The 25997-nt window shown below is 40.3% G+C and overlaps 1 long non-coding RNA gene across 1 annotated transcript in view; it reads right to left on the minus strand.

The window, feature by feature from the left end:
- Positions 1-2550: 2550 nt before the first annotated feature.
- LOC148889289 (uncharacterized) overlaps positions 2551-25997 on the minus strand; it is a 30707-nt gene continuing 7260 nt past the window's right edge. The window contains exons 2-4 of the long non-coding RNA XR_016116842.1: positions 19675-19815; positions 12968-13097; positions 2551-2850 (exon numbers count right to left, since the gene is read on the minus strand). This is a non-coding gene — a long non-coding RNA (uncharacterized LOC148889289). The remainder of the gene's footprint in view (positions 2851-12967; positions 13098-19674; positions 19816-25997) is intronic.

A 25997-nucleotide genomic window follows, 5' to 3' on the forward strand; every position in this document is an offset into this window, starting at 1 on the left:
CTGGGTACTCGGGTTTTCTTAATCATTCCCAAAATGTTCTCAGCCAGCTGATTGAAAATTGGTGGGTATGAGCGTGAATAGTTATTCGTTGGTATATACGCGGTGATTGGCTGGCAACCAGTTCAGGGAGTATGTTTGTGAGGATAGGGTAATTCAAAAATTGATGCAAAGGATCTCATGCGCATGTAGTAGCTGTAAAAGCAATGTTGTTTTTTTTCTCATCCAAGTTCATTCTCGCAACACATCTTTGCACACGATTGTCACTTGTGCACATCCTTTCATGTGAGTGGCCCTTGTGCATCCTCTCACAATAATTACCTTTTCAAAGAAGCAGATGTGTAATTTGTCATCCCGCTTATAATGGGCGTTGCTTCGTTTTGGCTAATGACTCCAAAGGGGGTCAAAGAAAAAGGTGAGGAGGGGAAAATAAAGTTTATAAAGAAAAGTCCAGATTAATTAACAATGTTTTGGGGTTCAGCTAAGCAAAGCTAATGGAAACGATTCTTTCTCTCCTCCCTCAACCCGTTTGTCTCTCTGCCTCAACCACCTCCTCTTCCATTAGAAATGTATTGGGGTGACTTGGAGCATGAAATTAAAATATTAGTGGTTGACATCGGTGACAATTTCCAATTCTCTGGAATGAAATAATAATGAAATAATTTAGGTTGGAACACAAAAGTCCGACAATGGATTATCAAACAAAACTGTTATGTTGTTTTTTTTGTTTGTTTCTTTTCTCTCTCTCATGAACACACAGCATCCATCTCAAGATACCAAAAAGAATGTCTGGGCGATTTATCTGGGCGACAGAAAACGTAATTAATCACCTGGTCCCTCAATAATCAGGTCGCCTATGCCGGAATATCCGCCACATCTAGTTTCGAATCAAATCAACCTGTTGAAATGTAAATGACATCCCTCTTGGAATCCATTTCTCGCAGATAATAATACATTTCATTTATAACACATCTTTTGCGTTATAATATTTCACAACATAACATCCACAATGTTCTTTTCGTCCTTGGCTCTTGCATCCTAATGTTATCTTAGTCTGCCAATAAGAGCGGACCAATGAGGTTGTCCTCTACGGCAGGGGGGATAGGGGGGTCACCCTGGCAACTATCGCCACAACACACCTGATGGGAATTACCCCACACTGGCCTCCTCTGGACTTCATTAGGGAGTCAGCTATTACTCGTTGTGTCCAGACGTCTTCTTCATCGTTATCGTAGGATGTCCTCTGATGACCTCGCCGCCCTTCTCCGTCGTGAGAAAATTGAGGAAGCAAATCGGAGTATCAGGTGAGGGTTCTTTTTTTTCTTACAAGAAAGGCTTGGAGAGGCCACTTCAAACCAAAATGGCAGACTTCCCTTTTCTTCTTGGGAGGTGGGAGGAACTTCCTGGTCCTTTTTTGTGGCTGTTTTTGTGATAGGCGCCAACCAATTTTTGTGAAGCAAAGCAAAAACTGGTGCTGAATAAATTACATAAAAAAATACAGTATTCTGTCATTAAATTGAGAAATGTAAATGACCCTGAAATAGTCGCTTCAAACAAAAATGGCACACTTTGTGTACCTTTTCAGACTTTTTTTTTCATCTTCAAACTGTGAACCAAGAAAGCAATAGCATTTAGCATTAGCTAAAGTTTGATGACAATTACTGGAAGTGATTTCTTCCCTTGCTATGTGTCTCCGGGGCACCACATCAAATCCACTGTGCCAAACATTGCGTCTACTTTCTTACTTCTTCTTCTTCTCCTTGTTGGGAAGCTGGCAGAAAGCATTCATTTTCTTTGCGTAAACAAGGAGAAATGAATAAAGGTGAAAAGTAAAATCCACTGCGGCTTTCTGTGATGAGGGCTGAGCCAAACAGAGGGCTATTTGGGTGCAAGTGTGTTTCATGCCTCTGTAAGAGTTTGGGGTGAGGTTTTCATATTTGGGTTTCGAGCTAGTGTTACATTAGCGTTTGAAGTCGGGGAGAATGTTTCCAATTAGGCCGGGTTAGTGGCTACAAGTAGGGTGTACAAGAATGGCTTAGGATTTCAATTCAGGGTTTCAAGAAAGAAATATTTGAGTTAGGGGCTGCTAACAGGATTTCAAGACCTGGTCAGGCTTTTAAAGTACTGTTTCAAGGCAGTGTTTGTTTTTGTAACAGGGCCTATGGTTTCAGGTTGGGGTCTCAAACGAGGGTTTCAGTTCACTTTCAAGACAGGGTTCGTGTTTCAAATCATAATTATGATACCATCGTAGTGTTTCAAAGGTGGTAAAGTCGGGGCATATGGGCATTTTTATTTTTTATTTTTTGTAGGTTTGTGTTTTAAATGTGGGTAAAAATAAGGTTTCAAGGTTAGGTAAGGATTTTGTTAAGGATAATAAATTAGGGTACTCGATGGGGGTTTGAAGCAAGGATTTCAAGCCAGGGGTAGGTTTTGTGTCATCTATTGTGTTAATTGAGAAGCACTTTTATCAGAATCAGAATCAGAATCAGAATCATCTTTATTGCCAAGTATGTAGAACACACAAGGAATTTGTTTCCGGTAGAACACGCTTTATAAAGCAAACAGTTCCTCAAAGGCTCTTTTTAATTAGCCGGATTACTTTGTTGTACAAAGAACATAGCGATACCACGATCTACAGTATATCGTAATCGTTATCATTATCCGTTAACCATCATTTTCAATCCCTTTATTAGCAAAGAAAACAAACACAGTGACTTTGCATCATGTAGGCAAAGTCACTCAACAAACAACAGCCAGTAAAGGCAACAGTTCATTTGTTAACACACACGTCACTCACAATTTAACATGTTGTCTTAGTCATGGATACCACACTCCAATGAGAGAATGATGCCCCTGAGCTGAAAAAAACAAATATCAACATACCTCTGGAGTACACATTATTGTGTTCAATAATGAAAAATCCTTTTAGGAAATGACTTGTTTCTTCTGTGTGACAATTGGAAGAATAGTTTAGACTTACCTTTCTATTGACATATTCGGGACTTTCGAGTGTATATTTTGAATGTTAGTGTGAAAACTACCTTCTTACTTTAATTGACATGTTTTTGTGACAATAGTTTGCATTTTGGAGGGAAAAGTCTATTCTCCAGCCAACATATTTTGCAGTAAATACATTAATAGGCAACTATCGTTTTGCGCTTGTATGTCCAACCATATATTTTCCCCTTCTATCATTTTCAAGAGTCAAACTGTAGTAAAGCAAAGCAAATCATTTTCCGAACAGGTCACTGACAACTTTTGGAGATTACTTGCAGCTTTTTCCTCAAACTGCCAAATCAATCGTGAGTTAAAATCTCATAACGTGCTCCAGTGAAGCTATGACGCCAGGCCGAGGGTGCCTGCCCATTACGCCGCTAACTGGGCCGAACCAAGTGCAAGTGCTTTTATCTTCAAATGGCCATTGATAAGTGTATTGATTGGGCACCTGGAGAGCAGAAATCATACTTTGGAAAGTGTCAGCCTTATCTGAGAATATATGATTTGGGCAGTTGCTCATAAAGCGTGTAATTATGATGATAGTCTTTTTATAGTATTATTTGGAAATATACAGTTTTCCATTAACTCTCGTGAATACCATTTAGCCCATATTATAATCAATGAGTGGTTTGACACCGTTTCTCATTCACTGCCAGAAGATTGCCAGGGTTTTTACATTTTCAGTCCAATTGCATAAGCCACTGAATATTGGATAATAATAATATTAATATTGAATAATGGATTCTACAGCTGCATGTTTGCTTTCAACATTTAGCTTGTAGTCGACCTGCACATTCCACCATGATGTCCCTAATCCACTGGTGGAAAGATGCTTTGATCCTCTCCTCTTTCATTTAGAACTGCTTCATGTAACATTGAGGGTACAGAAAGTGCTTAAGATGAATGACTGTGTCTTTGTGCTGTCATATTATTTGCTATTTAGTTTTTTTTTGTTCTTTTGACTTCAAGACGGCGCCGCGAGAGTGGCTGCCTTTCCAGCAGCTCATGTATTTTGTTTTTCTACTTTCATTCCTTTCATCACTTTGCTGCTGTGAAATGCAAATTTCTCCATTGCGAGACTAATAAAGGCAAATCCAATCAAATATTGAGTTTTAGGACTACATGAACATTCAATGCAGTTTAAGAAATCTTAGACTCACTTCTTTCATCAGAAAAAATAGTTAATTCCTAAGTTATATGGGTCTGGAGTTAGCTGAGCTTGAAATGGTGGCTGCTATACAAAAGGCCAATACGGCCCCCTCATGTGAGGGAAAAACATTGCAAGAGGTCTGACCAGCGCTTGATCGGCAGGCAAGAAAAACCAAAACACGAACAAATTCGGAAATGGCGCTCACCTCATGCTTTTCAATTCCCGAATAAATTTGGGAATGCCGGTGAATGGGTTAATTTCCAAATCTCTCAAGGTAAAATGTGTTTGAGGCTAATCATAGATACATGGAAAATTCAAGGGCCCGTTTTAGGATTAGCTAGCATCCTTGCTGGACCAATTTGAATGTTAAATATTGACTGCTGTTATTTACTTTCAGTGTACTGACTTATTTGATTTGAGCCCAACCTCCCTAACTGCAAGTCACTCACTTGTAGCATATAAGAGGAGAAGATTGTTCCAAGTTTTCAGCCAGCACCGCAGGCGTGAATTCATCATTGAGGCGCCTCACGTCCGCGCGGGGTGACCCGGCGATAGGATGAGTCAATTAATGTCCGATAATGATGTGCAGGGATAACATTGTTTCCCTGAGCGCCACCATCAGCTAGCAGAAATTACAGTTCACTGTCTTGATGATTAAAAAAAAACACAGAAAGAAAAGACAGAGCCACAAGCTGAATTTTAAGTAGAGGAATTAGTCTACTTTTGAATTAACCTTCATGCTAACAAATTATGTGTGCAGGCTGGAGATGAAACGGTTTGAAGAAAAAAAATATATTACTAATACTAATTTGTATCATTGTTACGACTGCATTTAACCTCTTTGGTAGTGAGTGCCGTAACTGAAAATAAATAAAAAGAAGACCACTCAGACACCAAAAGCAATTTGTTTCCCTCTTATTTTCATATGATTCAAGAATCATTTTTAGATGACTAACACGTTTGTGTTGCTTCAAAATTGTTTAATTGTTTTTCGAGTACAGTGCGACATGAATTTTTTGGGGCAGATTTTTTTAATGAATTAATTTATTCTTTTTGTTGGTGGTGCAACTGCCATTTTGGGGTAGGAAATGTGTATTGGTGGTAAATCTCTGCCGGTTTAACGACTTTTTTTTAAATCTGTTTTATTCTTTTTTTTGCAGATTTTTGGGATTTGTAATGCTTCTGCTTTGTTTGATTTATCTCATTTCATCTCATTTTCCGTACCGCTTATTCCTCATTAGGGTCGCGGGGGTTGCTGGAGCCTATCTCAGCTGTCTTCGGGCACGAGGCAGGGGACACCCTGAATTGGTTGCCAGCCAATCGCAGGGCACACAAAGACATACAACAGTCACTCTCACACTCACTCCTAGGGACAATTTTGGAGTTGTCAATCTGCCTGCCATGCATGTTTTTGGAGTGTGGGAGGAAACCGGAGGACCCGGAGAAAACCCACGCGGGTCCGGGGAGAACATGCAAACTCCACACAGGGAGGCCGGACCGGAACGCGAACCGGCGACCTCTGCACTGTGAAGCCGGTGTGCTAACCACTCGACTACCGGGCCGCCCATGTTTGATTTATTTGTTTATGTATTTGTTTATGTATTGGTTTATGTATTTGTTTTTTTATGTATTTATTTATTTTATTTATTTGTATATTTGTTTATTTATTTGTTTGTTTGTTGGTCTAATATGTTTGCATTTCCGTACCTTTGTATTTGTTTGTTTTGTTCTTTTAATTTGAAATGTTTTTCAATCTTCATTCATATATTGTGGTATTTTCTTTGAATATATTTGAAATATGTTTTACAATGTAGTTTTTAACGAGTTATTTTTAATTCTATTTTGTTATGTTGTTTTTTTTCTCAAATTATTTTTGATTTGTTTTAGGGTGCCTATTTTTCATTTTTGTTCCCTGTATATTTTTTTTATATCTCTCTCTCTCCTTTGTTGCTTCTTCAACCGGTTTCACAGGTTCGACAATATTGCCACCATCTGCCTGTGTTGTCATCCTTTGTGGTGCATTACTTTTGCATTATGTACTGATGTTCCTCCCCAGTCACTTCACTCAGCGTGAAATAAGATGCTGCAATTCATTCAGAAATCGAATAGAGGGGAACGCAAAATGTGATTCTCTCTCTCCAACTGTTGATTTTAGTTTAATATGAGAGTCGACGTGTGGAGTGATGATAGATATCAATATGGCAAGCATGAGAATGTGTCTCAGATTAGTGTGAGCATCAAGAAGAAGAAGTGAAGAAGAAGAAGTGGCAAAATGTGTTTGTTTTAATAGTGGATCGGAGAAAGAAATTGGCCTTAATTTTAAATGCTAAAAACTTGCACTTTTTTCTTTTCCAAATATCTCATTACACTTTCTAGCTTCCTGGAATTTTAAATGAAGCGATATGTTAAGTTAGATAATAATTGAGTTTTGAAAATTAAGGTCTGCCATCTTAATGTATCTACACATCTTTGGAAATGCCATTGATGGACGAACGAAGAGCATTAATAAAACGACAGATTGAAGTGACAGATCCATCCATTTTCCAGACCGCTTCATTGTCATTAGGGTCGTGGGTGTAGCTGGAGCCTATCCCAGCTATTTGCGGGCATGAGGCGGGGGACACCCTGAATTGGTTGCCAGCCAATTGCAGTGAATTTGAACCCAAAAACTGTTTCACGACATGGAAACAAAAAGAAAAATCACTGGCAAATATTCTTTATCCTCCGCTCAAAAAAATAATACTGCTGCAATTTACTAAATCACTGGCAGATTTGTGAAACTCTTGTTTATGTCCGCACTAAATTATTTGTAATGGATTTAATGATAAAGTCATTAATTTAAAAACGATATTTAACTATAAGTGCTGTAGTACTGAACCCACATTTGAAAGGGTTTAAAAAAACATGACCACAAATTGTCTGGATTTTCATCTTTTAAAAGATCACACATGCAAATGAAGGAAAACAAGGCTTGAATGCAGCTTTTGGGCATTTAAAAGTTTGCCAAAGTGTTATTACTTGTTCAACAATCCTTATTCATCTTTCTCTCATCTGACAGACAATCAAGACACCCAGGCAGACTGTTCCTGAGATGAGAGTTCGATGGATTTTAGCTGCCCATGAATTTCTCCCAAAATCAATGGGGAGCACAAAGTGGACTCCAAAAGACTTCATCAACATCTTTATCACCGCGCTGCCCTGCATTGGCAGGGGCTTCTTAACAAGACTAAGGCTAATGACATTTTACCATAAAAGGTCTTTATCACCAGAACACACTGAAAAATTAGTTCACTCTATTTTTTAATTAGGTGAAAATGTGTATTGTATTAATTTAAATGTATTTAATTAATTTTACATAAACATTTAATCAAATACAAGCTCATGTATTTCACAAATGTATTATTCCACAAATTTAAATAAAATGGAGGTATTTATTGCATTTATATTTTAAACTTGTTTTAACGGTGCACACCTTTTTACATTTATTAAGGCTGTGCCTTTTTAAATTCCTCATCTATTTTTGATGCAAATGTGTTAGTGGAAATAATTTATTCAATCTTAGGTAAGTAATTTATGAGAAAGTTAATTAAAACAGATATCCATCTACCCATTTTACAAACCGCTTATCCTAACAAGGGTCGAGAGAAGTGCGACCTCTGCACTGTGACTTTGCTGCACTGGACCACCAGAACAGCCTAAAAATTATAAACACTAACAAAATGTACGCCTGAATGTGTTTTGTTGGATTTCCTTAAATTTAACAGTAAATACAACTTTGTTTTATTTACTAGATTTTTTCTTTTTTTTGTGGCTTGTGCTGTGGTCTCGAAACATCAGTTTGATGTTGTTTACAATGTGCCATACAACAACACACGCAGAATTCACATGCATGCATTGTTGTAGCCAACGTGTATAAGTAATGGGTAGTGTGAACTTCATTCAATAAAGCTCAAGAAAAAGCTCAAATGTGCAATGATCCAACCCACGCCTACCCTTTGAAAGGCTACGTGAGCTCAAGGCTATTACATACATGCACACACACACATACAAACACGTTATTTGCGGCAGCAATCTCTCAGAGGCAATTGGCCCTATCATGGCAGCCTCGCGGCAGTTTACTCCACCCAGTAACGGCTTTCCAGACCGCCGATTGGCCAAGACGGCAGACGGCCTAATGATAACAGATTGGTTATTTACCAGGCTGAAACATAGCAAACTATGAATCTCAACCAAACGAGCAGCGAGGCATTGTATTTGTTTCCTTGGGAGAGGGAGGGGGAGAAGGTTCCTGAGATTTGTTCATTTGTTTGCTGATTTATTGACATTTTTTTTCAGTGTGGATGTTTTCTGTGCACTTTTCAAGTGACATTTCAGGCTGTTTGCTCAGTTTGTAAGTCAAATGTGACCTTTGATGCTTTTATTTCAAATGGGGACAAATGAGGTGGAGCAGTGATGGAGCAGTTTTCTTGTTTACAACAGGTCAATTTCTGAAAAAAGGGGAGGGCTGAGAGGTGCATTGAAAGGTGGTCATTCAATGTGACATTATATGAGAGAAACTTCGATTATTGGAGTATGAGTGGATTTGCAACTGAATTTAGGAATTCAAATTACGATTTCAATCTTGGGTTTGTCGTGTTGGTTGTTTGGCTTGAGTTGCAAGTTAAATTTTTCCTCCTGGTTAAGTGTTTCAAATTTGGGTTTCAAGACGGGGTGATGGTTTTAAACAATTCAAAAATTGAGATCTCGAGCCCGATTTATAAACAATGTCAGACTAGTTCAGGTTTTGAAATACAGTTAGCGTTTCAATGTAGCGTTTCAAGCTAATGTTGGGGTATCAAGTACAGATCCCAACCGTATAAATTAGAGTTTGAAATAAGGTTTTGGGTTTCAAAAGTGAATTTTATTTTAGCCTCACATTATGCTTTAAAATTAGGGTTTCATGCCATCAATACGGTTTCAATTCAATTGGTTTTGGGTTTCAAACAGACGTCAGCCTTCCAAAATAGTTCCAAGTTAGCTTATCAAGCAGAGTTCTGGTTTTTTAATCAGGTTAGGCATTCAAATTATGGCTTGGATTTTTAACAAGATTTAACATTTCAGATTAAGGTTTTGGAGACGAAATCAATGGTGTAAGGTTTTAAAATTGGGCATCAAGACAGTAGTATAGTATGTTGTTCACGTGTTTTGTCAAGGCGCTATCTTATTACATTTTTCCGTTTTTGTGCCTTGCCTTGATTTAAGTTGGCCCTTTTTTTGTCACTTGTTGATGTTTATTTGTCAAGTAAGGAGTTCTTTTTGTGTTTTTCCCTTGGCTTTTGCAAGCGCTTTTTGTTTTCTTCAAATTATCCCTGACTTGTTGTCCAGCGTCATTATTTGTCAACCTTACGCCTATTTGTTTGGAAACAAATATTTTTGTGACATCAACTTCACCGACTCTACGTTTGTATGGTCCAATTCTGTCTGGGACCTTCTGAACCCCCAACAACACATAAGACAATCAATGACAGGCCACTTGTAGAAATGTTCTTGCCGTCTGCTGTGAGGAAAATGAAAGTGTCGTTTGTGCGGTTGAAAGCGTGCCCGTCGGTGGAATCCCGTTGGCCGCTTTCACTATGACAGCTCAAAGCGATTACACACATTCGCTCCGCGGGCCCGCTGCTGCGTAGCGCTTCATTTTTGTGACGGGTTGCACATGAGGGCCACTTGTCATCTCTCACTTGAACAGCGGAAGGCGGGTGGAGTTGCAGTGGGAGGCTTGTTTTGTCGCCAGCCACCCTTCGAGGAGGCGCCGGTTTCGAGCAAAGTACAGGAGTTGTGTAATTGGCTTTGGCGCACACCGCTGTGAGGCTTTTATGCTTGACTGCCGAATGAAGGAGCCACTAAATGCCTCGCTAAACTAACTCGGCTAAGCTTGCCTGCTGATTTTAGTGAAAAGGGAGAAAGAAATCGCAAGTACAGTATATGTTTCAGAATTAGTAAAAGAAAGGTACTCTGGTTAATTCAGGGTTTTTGAAATGAGAACTCAACAATAATTGCAAATTGAATATGTATCAGGCGGCCATCATGTTGGGCGTTATCGCCCTCCAGAAGTGTTGAGGCGATGAGCGCTTTTATTAAAAATGGATTTCTGCTGGGCACTCGTCACTAGCCGCTACCCCGGTGATATCCGTCATCACAATCAGAATCAGAAAGCCTTTAATAGTCCCAGAATACGGAAAATCCTATTAGACAATTCTAAGCAATGACAAGGTATTGAATTGACGATTCATTATTTTTTTCTGTATTTTGGGGATGCCAGTGTGTTAAGATTAGCGACAAAGTCAAGCGAGATCCCACCATAATTGTTCTTTGTTTTTTGGGGCTTGACTTCTCTGCAAATCCTAATTATTATTTTTTTAACAAGAAGGAGATGAGAAGTCATTCCTTTTGAGAGGGAGAACATGCTGGGCTGGACTCTGAACTTTGATAGTCACATTAGTGTGTCTATTAACCCAACAAGTGAATAGAAATCACATTTTTTTTCACAACATGGCGCATTTTTTGATTTCCCAGACAACATTGTGGTTTCAAGGTAAGGTTTAAAGCCAGGACTTTGGTTACAGTATATTATTTGCTGTAAACTGTGGCTTGGTGGGAGCCCAATAACAACAAGAATGTTGAAGAAAAAGCTTCGCGCTATTAAAGTGAAATATGGCCCTGATGAGTGCGCGGCGAGGACCCGCTTGTTTGATGTATGGAAGCAGGGCGGGGAGGAAGGACGTCGGCCTCCTTCTCTCCCGCAGCTCCCGCCCTGCAAGATGGCAGACATCGGCCGGGTGGCGCTTGTCTGCAATAAGCAGTTAGCATGGGGGCGCTTGATTTATGAGCCACTGCCGCCGAGTGCACTGTGCGTGTTTATTTATTTGTGTTGGGGTGCTCCTCTTTTCTAAAGTTGGTCAACAGTGAAGGGCTCTCCTTGCCTCCAGCCTCTTCTGAGAGGAGGAGATTGGATTGGATTGGATTGGATTTGCCTTTATTAGTCTCGCAGTGGAGAAATTTACATTTCACAGCAGCAAAGTTATGAAAGAAATGAAAGTAGAAAAGCAAAACACAGGAGCTGCTGGAAAGGCAGCCACTCTCGCGGCGCAGGCTTGAAGTCAAAAGAACAAAAAAAAAACTAAATAACAAATAACATGACAACACAAAGACACAGAGACATTCATTCTTAAGCACTTTATGTACCCTCTTTGTTACATTAAGCAGTTCCAGATGAAAGAGGTGCTTGTTATGTCAACAGGAACCGACTAGGAGCACTCCAGTCGGGACAAATATGCGTTTCAGAGGTTCTCATGTTTATTTTTGTCGAAATGCAGTCAACCTTCGATAGTTTATGCAAATAGGAAATTTGTACAATCACTTCCTATTAGCCTTGTCTAAATAGGAAAGTAGTATAGTAAATTGGTGTAATGGAAGAATGCTGAAGTGAAAGGCCACACCTTGACTGAAAGACAACCAGAAACACACACACACACGCATGCGCACACGCACGCGCACACGCACACACACATGCACACACACACACCAGGTTTGTGTTTCAAATTCGTTTTGGAAACCACTGATCAGGTTTTAAAATAACTTGAAGGCTTAGAGAAAGTATTTGTCATGGTTTAAAGAAAATGTTTAGGGTTTGCGATCTGAGTGAGATATGTATTCCAGGCTTATGGTTTCAAGTTAGCATTTCACGATCGCGGTTGGGGTTCAAATTAATGTTTTAAGGTACATTGTCTGAGGTTCAAAATTGATGTTTCAAAGCACTTTTAAGTGTCAGATTAGGGTTTGGAGCCAGGTTTGGGAATACAAATTAGGCTTTAAATTCAAGGTTTGTGTTTAAATGTCGAAGAGAGAGATGCCCAACTGGTGTTTAGTTTTTCAAGTAATAATTTCACCCCGAGGTTATGGTTTTCAGTCAGTATGAAGGTTTCAAGACTGGGGTCAGGAATGTAATCAAAGAGCCATGGTTCAAATTCAGGCGCCACACTTGATTAGGGCTTTAATTGAAGAGTAAAATTTCAAGTGAGGGCTATGGGTTACATTAAGGTTGGGGCTAGAGCAGGGCTTGGGAACCTTTTTGACTAAGAGACAAATAAAAGTAAAATATTTAAAAATGTTTTTCAGTGAGAGCCACACACACATACATACGCACGCACGCACGCACGCACACACGCATAGGTCAGTATCATCCAATCAAAATTGCGCTTTCAACCAACTGCCGCCCAAACAGGAAATAAACAGCGAAAATGCGAGAATATTTATTTAGATTTACCGGCGAGCCAGATGCAATCATCAAAAGACCTATATATGGCTCGTGAGATAGGTCCCCGACACCTGGGCTAGATTTTCAAAACAGAAAATATTAGGGTGGCAAGCCTGGGTTGGGGTTTAAATCAAATCCCAAAGTTGAAATACTCATTTAGGGTTTTATATTAGGGTTGGAAGCAAATGGTAGGGTTCGGACACTAACCTCTAACGCATTTATTTAGGTTTACTCTTGTCACATCCTGGAAAAATACAAGAGCGCAAAAATACACCCTTACAGCCGGTGGAAATTGTGGAGTTTCTCAGTCAATAATTTTAGTTGGGTTGTCCATAAATTCAGTTTCACTTTACTGTATCAGCAATAGACTGTTGACGCTGAAGAATGCTAAATAGTATTAATGAGACTTATTAATCTTGCTGACATGCATCGATAACAATAAACACTCCTCGGTCTAAGACATTTATCCTTCTCCGACTATACTTAAACACAAGCTATTTTCAGGCTATGGAAAAATATATTTTCCTTACCGCAGGTCTAAGGTCACACGGCATGGCGGTGCCACACGTGTTTTCTTTTGCCAAATGTCCTCGGACTTGCTTCGTTGGTGTGATTCAATAATTTAGCAGCATGGGTCAATGGTGCTATAGCTTCTTCTACCTGGCAACAAAATAGGGAAACAAAGTTCATGTGATGACAAGCAAAGAGTATGTGTGCCATGTTGTGAAAAAAAATGTGATTTCAGTTCACTTGTTGGGTTAATAGACAAACTAATGTGAATATCAAAGTTCAGACTCCAGCCCAGCACGTTCTCCCTCTCAAGAGGAACAACTACTCATCTCCTTTTTATTTGCTGGCATGTCTTTCAGCCCCTTCTCTCCTCTCGCCTCTCTTTCTCTCTCTCGGCTTGCTAGCAACACGCTGACCTCTGTGGCGGCTAATCGCAGCGGTGATTCGGCGACCATTTGTCAGCCGAGCATAAGGTCCGTGCTTATCTCGCAGCCTCTGCCTTGCTACTCGCGACGAGTGTTGAATTTTGGTACACGACTTAATCCACCGCTTGACACCCCACAACGATCACAGCGCAATTATACAGGCTGTGGATTCTGTAATACTAGATTATGTAACAACGCTGCAACTGTGGCATTTAAATCATCGGGACGGATAGAAGAGTTTAAGTCTTGTGTGAATCAGTCAGTCGTTGTTCAGCCACAGGTCTCCTTTCCGGTACCGACATATCTGCCGGCCTCATGCGCTCATATTTTCCCAGAAGCGCTGACGGCGGCAAAACGACCAGTAAGGCCTGAGGCGTGAAGATAAGACGGCTGGAGAAAGAGAAAGATGGATGAAGAGCAGCAGCGGGGGCAAGGCGTGCCGCTCAAAGAGAAATCTCTTGATAGCCAACAAGTGAAAGATGACGGATAGAAGTGCGGAGAGGGCATCTCTTCCTTGTTTAAGGATTTCAAAGCAGGTCTTCCAGAGAGGGTTAAGGGTTTCAAATGAGAATTATGGTTTCAAATTAAGGTTTTGAATTTGGATTTGGTTTTGAAATGAGGCTGAGTGTTTCAAATTAGGGTTTCAAGCATCGGTTTAAGTTTTGAATTTTAAACTGAAGTAGTGGTATCAAACTCCACTGCGAGACTACTAAAGACTAATCCAATCAAATCAAATCAGGGTTTCAAACTAAGGTTGGGGTATCAAACTAGGGTTTCAAATCTAAGTTACGATTTCAGGGCTTGAACACATTTTCAAATGAAGGTTTCAAGTCAGGGTGAGGCTTTCAAGTTAGGTATTGAACTGCTGCAAGTGGTTCAAATCGTGGATTTAAACCAGGGTTTGATGAAGGTTTAAAAAAAACAGTTAAGGTTTCAAACTGTAATTTCAAAGGAAGGTTTCAAAGAAAGGGTTTGGATTTTAAGAGTTAAGGTTACAAAGAGGGTTTTTAGACAAGACTCAAGGGTTCAATTTGAGGGTTGAATTGGGGTTTAACAGCAGGAATGGTTTCAAAATAGAAAATAGAGTTTTAGTTCAGGGTTGACTTTGAAAAGCAGGTTTCAAGCCTCTGCTGAGATTTTAAATGTTGACTGGTCTTTCGAACAAGGGTTCGGGTCTCAAATTAAGTGTTCAAGTCAGGGTTAAAGTTTCAATTTAGGTTTTCAAGCCAAGGTTCAAAATTCTAAGTGTGGGTTTCAAGTCTGGTTAGGTTTAGAAAGTTTGAAATTGAAACACTTTGGAAGTGAGCTTTCAGACCTGTGTTAAAGTTCAAGTTTTTCCTCCCCAAGCAAGAATGCGATTGATTTTGACTGATTTTAGCCCTGACTAATTTCAGTGGGCACCAAGTAAGTGTTTTGCAGCCACGCCGTGTCATTCTGACTGCCTGCTGATGCTGCTCACCTTTTGATCTGCTGGTAGAAAAGTGTACTTAGCCTCCTCTTCCCGCAGATTTGCAAGAATACTATTGATTTCGACACCTTTCTAACTGTATGATCACAGTGAGAATCATGCATGGACACGAAGCACATGCTAGCCATTGCTAATTCCTGTGAATTAAATAGAACCATTTGCAGGTGGGGTTATGCAACTCGTTTGGCTGCTATTCGAAAACACTCTCACAGCTGAATGTCATCATGAAGATAGATATCTCTCGCCCAATCAAAATGGCAGATTATTTCCCATGCTCTCAAAAATTATGTATCTCGGGAAAGCTAACCAACAACTGCGAGGTCAAACACAGTGGACACAAAGGAAGTCTACATACCCTTCCTGAAAATGCTACAAATGGGCGTGCTCCATGGCAAGAATTGGCAGTCATATAAGACAGAATGCCAAAACATGGAGAAAAAAACAAAGATGCCAAAATGCACACATGAAGAACAAGGTGGCCATCTTGGCCAATATGCCAAAACAGGCCCTCAGATAACATGGCAGAAATGAACATCCTCCTCATCTTGTCTTCCGTTTTACCCAGACATGTCTTGTGAGGATATGATGGGATGTCGTAACCGCGGGAGACAGGCTTTCCTCCTGTGCCGCAACCTGTTGCTAATTGTTGCCTCATTCTGTTTCTGGGGGAAAGTCAGCATTTTAGCTACTGTTGCTCCCCGACTTGCCCTTTCAGTGTCAGTTATACAGCGAGTACTCCCAAAGTCTGCAGAGTATTGGCACCAAAAGTGTCCTGCGAACGGACGGGCAGAGGAGAGAGCCTGGCGTATGATCAAAACGTCTGACAATGCTTTACTGTGGGGAGATTAGCATCAGTGAGGAAAGGAATGGCTTTGGGCACGGGGATCAAGTGAATCAATGTGAGAGGAGGGGGTTGGAGGGTGAGTAAAGAAAGAAGCTAGAAGGTAGTTAAGCGCTAGACCAGAGGCTTTTCATCATGTGAGACGACACCAAGGTGGCTGGGGGGGGACGTTGTGTGCTTGCATCACTCTTGCTTCATGAAGGCCAAACTGACACTTGATACAAACTCATGTATTCCCTGGCGGATGTATCTGGCTTGCTTTCCTTTTCTCTCCCTTGCCATCTTGAAATCCATTTAAATGAAATCGGTTCACTGTCAACTCCTGGGATATTAAGAAAAAATGTTGGACTCATACTTTTAGTTCATTATTATATAAAAAAACATCTTGGTTAACCACCTTTAGACTAACCAAATATGATATCATTTAGATATTGAAAATTGGATGGATGGATGGATGGATGGATGGATGGATGGATGGATGGATGGATGGATGGATGGATGGATGGATGGATGGATGGAGGGAGGGAGGGAGGAGGGGGAGGGAGGGCGGGATGGATGGATGGATGGATGGATGGATGGATGGATGGATGGATGGATGGATGGAAGGTAGGACAGGTGATAATAGAATAACATAATATATCAAAGAAAAGTGGAGTATGAAATCAAACTGTCAAAGCTTGTCAATAACGTAGCAACATTTCTGAAGGAATATCATTACAAATGTTTGCATGGATACACTTTCAAAATAAATACATTTTGGGGTTGCTAAAACAGTCAAATAAGTTCGAACAACTTTAAAAATCAATATTTTTGGCATTCATGGCAACAATGTTGATCAAGACAGAAAAGCAATTTCCTATTTGTCGTATTGATTTGGTTAACAACACAAGGAGCTTCTGCAAAGCTCTATTCCTTTGTCACGAAATGACGGAATGGCATTTTTCTAAACAAAACTTCAAATATTGTCTTATATAATTTCATAAAAATGTTATACTTTGAAATGTTGAGTTCACTCAACTTTTTTTTGTAATATTTAAAAGAAATAAAAGCGACTTGACCATGGGATTGAGAAGCGGACTCTGTTCATTGGACTACATCAAGCAAGTTGGTGAACAAACGGAAGTGAAGACAAGCTGGCATCCATCGTGGACAACACTTTCCACCCCCTCAGTATCCTATTTGTAGTGCCACTCTGGAACTCCTTCTGTGCACCACTTTTACTCCGTGATTGCAGAAAGGATTTCCCACAGCAGGTCATTCCTGCCCACAACAATAAAAAAACTGTCCGGTAGCACTAAACATCCATACAGCCCACACTAATGCACACAAATATAAACCCATTAACATTTTCTGTACATTTAAAACTCAAGGTGGAAAACATACACACACATTGTTGATGCTTTTTTTAACTTGGTATGACATTTGTGTTTTGTTTTTGCCCCCATTTCACCAGCTTTAATTTAATAATACTTTAATACATACTGTTTTCATGATATCATAGGTTACCCTCGTAACATAATAACTGCGTCTGCACAATACCATGAAATGGTCATATGTATATGTATAAGCATCTAAGCACAACAACATCAGCTTGCTCTTGCCTTTAGCCTTTACAGTGTACAGCTTATGTTGACAGGTTACAGCACTTGCGTCAAACTTAAGGCCCTGGTGCCAAATATGGCCCGCCAAATCATGTTATGTGGCCCGCAAAAGAAAAGCAAACATGTCAACTGGCATGATGCTTGCAAAAATAGAGAGAGATTGTCCGATTTTTCTTGTTTCCAAACCCTTTGTTACAGTAACTTAAAAAATAATTGAATAAAGCATTCTTATTGATTTATTCATATGGTTCCAATTACAAGAGCTCTCAAGGGAAACGGTAAGTGGCCAATGACAAAAATGGGCTTAGCAGCCCTGGGTTACAGGATAGATGAAAGGGTTAAATCCTTTAATTATGTTCGATTCAATTGACTAGAAAGACTGCAGAAGACTAGAAACATGCACTCGCACTCACACACACACACAAACACAAACGTTGCAAAGAAGCAGAGCAGAGCAATCTGAAATGCAATCCCCATGGTCTTATAACTGCAGAGGCACACACACACACACACACACACACACACACACACACACACACACACACACACACACATGCTTGCTCAGGTGGGCGAACCAGTGGTCCCTGATTTCTCATTACTGCAGATGGATAGATGGGTGCAAACCAGGAGGATTGGAAGTGAAAAGGAGATAGGAAGGAAAACGAGGTACTAAAAGTACTCATACTCTGTAGTCTAGATAGATGCACAGATTTTTGTGTAAAACTAGACCTTGGAATAAAGATGCGGAGTGATGCAACTCCTGTACCTGAGTGACAAATCCAGTTTACCATATATGGGAAATTAGGAGATGGTGGCACGCCATGCCTCCATAGCACCTGACACTGAAAGTAGACTACACCTTTGTTCAGGTAAAAGCAGGTCTCCGTTTGGGTGTGGCTAATGTAACGCAATTTTAGTGGATTCGAACAAAGTGAAGGCAGACAAGATTCTGCATTCTTCTGATATGTGCGGCAGATGTCGTTCAATTCCATTGATAATTATGACAACAGCAAGTATTGAACCCTCTGATTGGTTGTAGAAATAAATTACTTAAAATCATTCCTATTCTCATTGATTGATTGATTGATAGATTGATAGATTGATTGATTGATTGATTGATTGATTGATTGATTGATTGATTGATTGATTGATTGATTGATTGATTGATTGATTGATTGATTGATTGATTGATTGATTGATTGATTGATTGATTGATTGATACTCATTTATTGCCAGACGTGCAAAAGTGTGTTCACTCCAGTGCCAGGGTTTTTTTCATTGTCATTTGAATTCTACGACCCACAGAATATTGAGTTTTAGGACTACATAAACATTCAATCCAGCGTAAGAAACCTTCTACTCTCTTCTTTCATCTGAAAAAAAGTTAATTCATAAATTATATGGGTCTGGAGTTATATGAGCTTGAAATGAGGGTGGCTGTCCAAAATACAATGCAATCCATGTCATATTTTAAATTCTCAAGTAAATATGTGAATGGCAGTGAATAAGTTAAACAGCAATGTCAAATAATGTGCCCACACCTCTTTTGTAAATGAGTGGAGCCGAAAATAAGTTGACTATGTTCACTCGCACAAGGGTGCTTAGACCCCTTTATTACTGCGCCCACACTACCGTATAAATATGCATTAAAAAAATTAGTGACAATGATAAATACAGTAAAGCACAAGTACCTGAAATATCGACATTTAAAATCTTATATTGGATCTCATGAGTAGAAAATAGGCAGGAGGAGAGTTTGGGGCGACAGTCAACCTGCTCAGCCCGTCAGAGACAGAAAGACGTTCCTCTCATCGATCTGAGCGGCTCAACCAGCCGCGAGGAGGGGGAAAAAAGAAAAAATAAATACAAAAATACAAATACATAAATACATGATACGTCATAGATTGGAGTGTCGGTTGGCTCTGAGGCATTTGCGTGCGGAAAACGTTCACAAACCACATCACGTCCACCTTTTCTTCCCATCCTCCTTCTCTTTGCTATCACACGGCCTTATTTATATATTTTTTTTCTCCCTCTTATCTGCTGTCAGGCAGGAAAACAGCCATTTGGGGTCCTGCCGACACCAATTTCCACCACCGCGCACACACACGCACACTCCAATTTCCCCTGCCACCCTGCACTGTCTAATATAGCTCTCAACACAATCTCACATTATCCTCTCATCCCTCCTTCTCGATAACGTTAGTCTGTCCTTTCTTCCTTTCTTCCTTCCACCGGTGTTAAGTGACCAAGTACACGTACATTATTACTGGTACTGAAGTATCCTGTATATTTTACACATATCTGTATTTCAGTAAGTGTTTATTTCTTTAATAACGGTTTACTTGCCAATCTTACATTTGGGTAGATGTATGTATTTTCTACTCCTTACTTTGTTGAAATGGAACTCTGATGCCTTTCAAGCGCCGTGAGCGACAATGCAGGTGAGATCTCGATTCAGTTCTTGATTAACATCTTGGGGGGTCATCAGGTGCAACAAATGGCGACGGCAGAGACACGGAGTAACGTGAACCTGAGAGCATTAACAAGAATGGCATGAGAAAAACAAAATGATCTTCATCCATGGCCATTTTCATTTTTTTAATATTATTTACCATATTTTCCATATATAAGGCGCACCGGACTAACTGTAAGGCGCACCTTCAATCAATGAAAAAAGTTCCAAATATATTATAGAAATATATAAAAGTTTTACAAAGATAAGGCACACCACATTACAAGGCACTACAGTAATGGCTGGGGTTACACACTACTTCTACAGGAGAAAATGGAGTCGGTGGCTGTTGACAGTAGTTGCGAGACTTGTTGTGGCTCAATTTTACTTCACATATAAGGCACACCAAAGTCTTGTCACGATTTGCAAGGTGGTGGTGGACCCCAGAAATGCAGGCAGGAGAGAAGAGCAGGGTGTATTTGACAAATAATGTGTGTATAAAATAAAGTCAGCGGGAACAAAATCTCAAACAACAAAGTCATCAGAACAAAAAGGTCCAAAGTAGCAAACAAAATCGTGAATAAAACATGACAAGACGAAACAAACCTGACAGGGTGAAACAAACAATGACACAAGACTGAATAGTAATAATAGTAATGAATGGTTGTGCCGGGATTCCTTTTAACTGCTACTGATTAAAACGACCAACACCTGTGCGGCTGCAGGCGGAACGTGACACGTATACGGCACATCTTCTTCTGCACCTTATACACCGCAAAATAGGGTAATTTTTCTTGTAAATCACTTAATGGACTTGATGTTTACCCCAAAAAGTTTTTTTTTCAAAAACTACATTGAAATATTGAAAAAAAAACATGCTTATGAATGGAGTATTTCAGATGTGCAGGTGCCTCCCCTTAATGGTGTCATTGCACCTGCAGATGCGAGTTAAACGATGGCATGGCCTTCTTAACACCTTTCCGTTCCTCTCAAGTGAAAGAAACAGGTGAAGTACCTTTTTTTTCCTCTCTCCCTTGTTCTCCTTACTCGGCCACTCATATAGAAAAGGTTGCACGGTCATTCAGTACTTAAACGCATTGCAGCGGACATGGACAACGCCAAAGCAGCCCATAGATGGCGATGAAGGCCACAGGTCGAGTACGGAAGTGAATAGAAAGGCTCGAGTTGAAGAGAGCAATGCTTCTCAGTTGTCCTCAGTCCATTCAATGCTCACTAGTTTTAACAAAACATAACTCTTTTTTTTTTTTCGTTAAAAACTAAATGGTCCCACTTGATGGTATCGTCAATGGGTATTTGGTGGGATACTTCCAAGTATCTACTTCTGTTATTAAGAGAGACATTTATGGGCACGTTTAGATCCTCAAGGACTACTCTTGCAAGCGTTTGATCCAAGTACGATTGTCCGAGTAATCAATCGCCAAGGCCTAACTTATGTGAGTAGTTCAAGGGATGGGCCACAATTCTATCTTTTTTTGCTTTATATTACAAGTGGCTTCTTTGCTACTAGTTGGCGTTGAATTTGACAATATACAGCCTCCATCCGTTCATGCGGCTAAAGCGCAGTTAAAATACGGGTACAGTCGTGCTTGTTTTGTTCTGTACATAGATTTTTCGTGAAGGTACGTGAAATGAGAAAGGCAATGATGAAGAGACAAAGCATACAATGTCAACTGAAATAAAACTTTTGTACAAAAAAATTATACAAAAGAACTTGAGCTGGCAGTTGACTAAGTGAAGCAGTATGGAAAAGAAGCATTGATAAGATTATCGTCAGAGTGTTCTGTCACTGACATACATTCTTTATCTTTCGTGGAAAAAAAACAAAAAATACTATTGTGGAACTCATTTTCTGTCATGGGCCACTTCAGAGTTACGTCTTCCTTTGGAGAGACATTACGACAGGGAAAGTGAATAAATATTTCATCGTAACATCATATTCTTATACACAAAAAACAAATGATTACAAGTTTTGAAATCAGCGAACTACATCGATATAGTTTTTGGTTCAATTATAGTACAAGTGAGCGTGGATGCATTCAAACTATTAGAGACCCTCAATATTTTGTTTTTCTATTTCTTTCTTTCCTTTCCTTTTTGTTTCATAACTTTGCTGCTGTGAAATGTACATTTATCCACTGCAAGACACAGGTAAATCCAATATTCTCAAAGTCAAAAGTCAAAGTCAGCTTTATTGTCAAATATGCTAATATGCATGACATACAGCACAGTTCTTTATGACAATTTGACAATTGGTTCAGATTTTAGCAACGATCATCAAATTTGACACACTTAATTTGCTTTTGGGGGCTGCGTAAAAAGATGTCGAGAGCTAGATTGAGCCCCCCAGGCCTTGATTTCAACACCTGCGCCTAATATCTTTGTATTTGCACAACTGCACTGAACTGCCTCCCGGTGGCTTAGTCACACAACCCAGATGGTGCAGCAATGAATGCATATCGAAATTGCGATTATGCAATTATATTTTCATAAATATGATTGTTTATATTGTGCTATTCAACCAATTTGATTGTATTGTATATTGGATTTTCTGCTCGAAGAAGGAACAGATGAATCATTTCAAAGATGATTTGAATGTGTGACGTTCACAGAACAAAGTGAAGATGGGCACAAACTAAGGATAGAAGACGCAAAACGTAAACAAAATGTCCACTTGTTTACAGCTGCCGTATTAGAGGTTGCCTGAAGGTGAGGGTCGTCACACTCGGGTGTTGTCACACAGACCGACCGGAGCATTCAGCGGCCAAGAAGGACGGATCACTGGATGAAAGTGGGTCATGCATCCACTTTGATTGAAAGGAGGAGGAGGAAGTGGAGGTGAAGAGGAAGGAGAGGGGAGTAAAGGTGAAGTGACAGGATGAGGCTTTCAAGGCCTTGGGAGGGGCTGAAGGTTGACAGAGAAAAGCTGCAGGGGCTGAAAAAGCGGCTTAAGATGGAAAGGTGACGGAAGCACTCTGGGTGGACAAGCGAGTGAGGGAGGGGGGGCGGGGGTGACAGAAAGGTGTTTTGGGGGGGGGAAAGGAGAGGGGCTCTGAGGAGAAAGGAACCAGGCGCAGGTGGAATGGAAAAAAGAACGGAGAATAGGTCACGGGAAAAGGTTGCAGGGAGGAAAATGTAAGCAGTGAGGGCAAAGCAAAGAGACTCAACTCCAGCTGCGTCTGTTTTCGTGTGGGGTGGGGCGGGGACCTCCCAGAGCGACCACCCCATCGAAGCGCTGCCTGCTCCGAGGCCTCTCCCTGAGTGCAACCTTTCCAGCGGGCCCCTTGTCAGTCGGCGCAGCTTCTTTGCGCGTGACGCCACGAGGAACGCTCGGCTTCTTTTGTGCCGGCTGACTGACGCCTGCCATGACTTCTTCAGACACTTCAAGCGTGAAAGTCGGCAAAGTCTCAGAACACAAGGTCAAGGCATCAGAAAGTTGAAAGGCTATTGACATGTGCGGACGATATTGTAATTAGAAGGTATAGCATATCAAGATATGTATTGGATGATCTTTCGCACAGTCCGTTTTATTTAATGCCTGAAAATGTTGTATAATGCACCCCTTCTACACCCGCCTCAAAAATGTAATGGTAGGAGTATATTTTTGTTTTAAATACTGAATCAAGTAGGCCGCTGTTAGCAAGTGCTCTCACAAGCCCTGCTTTTTTCATTGTTTTGGTGTTGTTTTTGTTTGTTTTCTTTTGTCACTTTGTGTGATTGTGCTTAGTGAGGAACGGATACAAATTGTTTTTCAGCATTTTTGGCCATTAATCAAGGAGACTGTGCTGAGCGGTTGCGACTTTTTCGCAACACACATATGCCAGCAACGTTTTTGATTGGGAGGAATGTCGCTGCCATTTGACTGTCATCGCTGCACAGCTCTGGGGCGATTGTTCTTTTAATTGTTCCTGTAATTGGCAGCATGTTCACAGCCCCGCTTTGTTCAGCGAAAATGTCAGTGTTTTTGGACATAAGGAATAGGGAGTGTCAGAGCAGGGCGCCGATGCGTATGTGGAACTGTCGCAGCTTGGAATTGAAGCGGATTTATGAAGGGCAGGAGATGTGAGAAAATCTCTTTTCGTCAATGGATGCTACAGCTGAGTATTTGCTTTCAACATTTAGCTTGTAGCAGACGTGTATATTTCACCATGACGTCCCTGATCCACTCGTGAAAAGGACGCTCTGATCCTCTCCTCTTTCATCTAGAACTGCTTCATACCACAAAGAGGGTGCGGAAAGTGCTTAAGATTGAATGACTGTGTCTTTTGTGCTGTGTCACATTATTAGTTATTTAGTTTTCTTGTTGTTGTTTTGACTTCAAGATGGCGCCGCGTGAGTGGCTGCATTTTCAGCAACTCCTGTTTTTAGTTTTTCTACTTCTTCCTTTCATTTCCTTTCATCTTCCTTCCATAATGTTGCTGCTGTGAAATGTAAATTTCTCCATTGCAAGACTAATTATATCTAATCCAATCTAATCACAAAACAGTGGTTGACTGTAATTCGAAGTTTTACCAGAACCTGCCAGAAAAAAATAACAAAAAAACTTCGGAAAAACACAGAAATGTTGACATTGCAATTTACACCAAACAGAATGGCAGTGGCCGTCAGTGTGCAAGTACACTTGCAAAAAGCATGTTGATGTGTTACTAATGTTATTTTAGCATTTCACCGTTGTTTAATATTTACGATCAAAAATCGCAATGTGTGTCAGGAAAGCCGACTCCGTGAACTGTAATGTCGCACCGATTGTAATTCATCAAGAAGTGAACCTATCTGTAATTACAAATGACCTTCCTCTACTCAACATGTTTTTGTTGCTGCTGTTGTTGTATGTGGGTTCACTAGATGGCAAGAAGTCTTTTTATTGATGGCATCACCATTGTACAACAATCGCGCCTTCGGTCCCTTGGGCATCACTTGGCGCAACATAGCTGGCCAGTAGTGTTCATTTTTGTGAGATCACACAACCTTTTGTCTCGGTTGACTAGATTGAGATCAGTGGTGGAGCAGAATCTTTGTGGTTTTCTTTTTCATTTATCTTCATGTGTGGGGTCTATAACAGATAAGTAGTCTTTTAAGGTTTGGAAAAAAAAAATCCTTATGTCTGTACGAGGCCTGGCCACGTACATTCCCAGATCAAATGACGTTACTAAAAAGCAGAATGATGAGTGATTGTACTTATCTGAAACAATAGTACTTATTTCTTATTAGCAAATGAAATTAAAAGTGGAGGAAGACAATTATTCCTGCGAGTGTGTAGTTGTAAAGAGCTAATGAAAGCGCTGCAGGCTGTGCCCTCGGGTAAACAGTTGTGTTCTTTTTTTCCTTTGAAAACAAACTAGCAAGCACAACATAAATCCCGATCGCACATGTTTGTACTCGGTGGGCAGGCAAGGCAGAAAATGACACCTCGACCTGAAGGATAATAAATAAAGCGATGAGATGAAGAAACCCCCCCCCCCCCCCCCCCCTCCGGTAGGCTCGCACCCGCTAACATATGTGCGAGGCCTTTCACCCACAAAACCACCTTGCCCGTCCAGAACACCTCGCTCGCTTTTTTTTTTAATAGAGCGCCCGTACAGCATTGCATGTACCAGAGGCCCGTAGGTAAACAGCTAATGAAATCCCTTTCTCCCTCTCCGACTAAATCATCTAAACAGCAAGCAGCACCTCAGGCGCACAGGCAGACAGATGGCAGGGACGCAGACAGTGTCATAGAGTGGGGTGGTGAGGGGGTGTGCAGTGATTCAGTATGAGAATGATGCCTGTGAAATATGGCAAGGAGTTTTAAGTGGAGAGATTATCGCCATACCTTAACCGTTGATTACATTGGATTTATGTAATTCTTAAAGGACAACCGACGTCACTTTTTTGTTTTCTAACTGACATCAGAAAAACGTTCTATAGCATCTAAAATACCCAAATCACGCAGTATGATATTTTTAGTCAAATGCAAAACACCAATAAAAATGACTTAAAGTGTCCAAAATCTGCAAAAAATTGAGCTGTGAATTGGGCATTTTCAGAAAGTCCGGCCCCCAGTTCGTGACATCACGCCAAGATGTCTAGCATTGCTAGTGAATCAAAACAATTGCTTCAGATTCGGAGAATATGCTTTCTTGTTACATATCCAGTTATGAATATGATTCAAATAGTTCTGAAGAGGAAAGCATACATTAGTCATTTTTATTGGTGTTTTGCATTTGACTAAAAATATCAGCCTGCGTGTTTTGGGTATTTTA

This window comes from Hippocampus bargibanti, linkage group LG13 (genome assembly GCF_051943395.1).
Source record: "Hippocampus bargibanti isolate YZ-2025 linkage group LG13, ASM5194339v1, whole genome shotgun sequence".
NCBI classification, from domain to species: Eukaryota; Metazoa; Chordata; class Actinopteri; order Syngnathiformes; family Syngnathidae; genus Hippocampus; species Hippocampus bargibanti.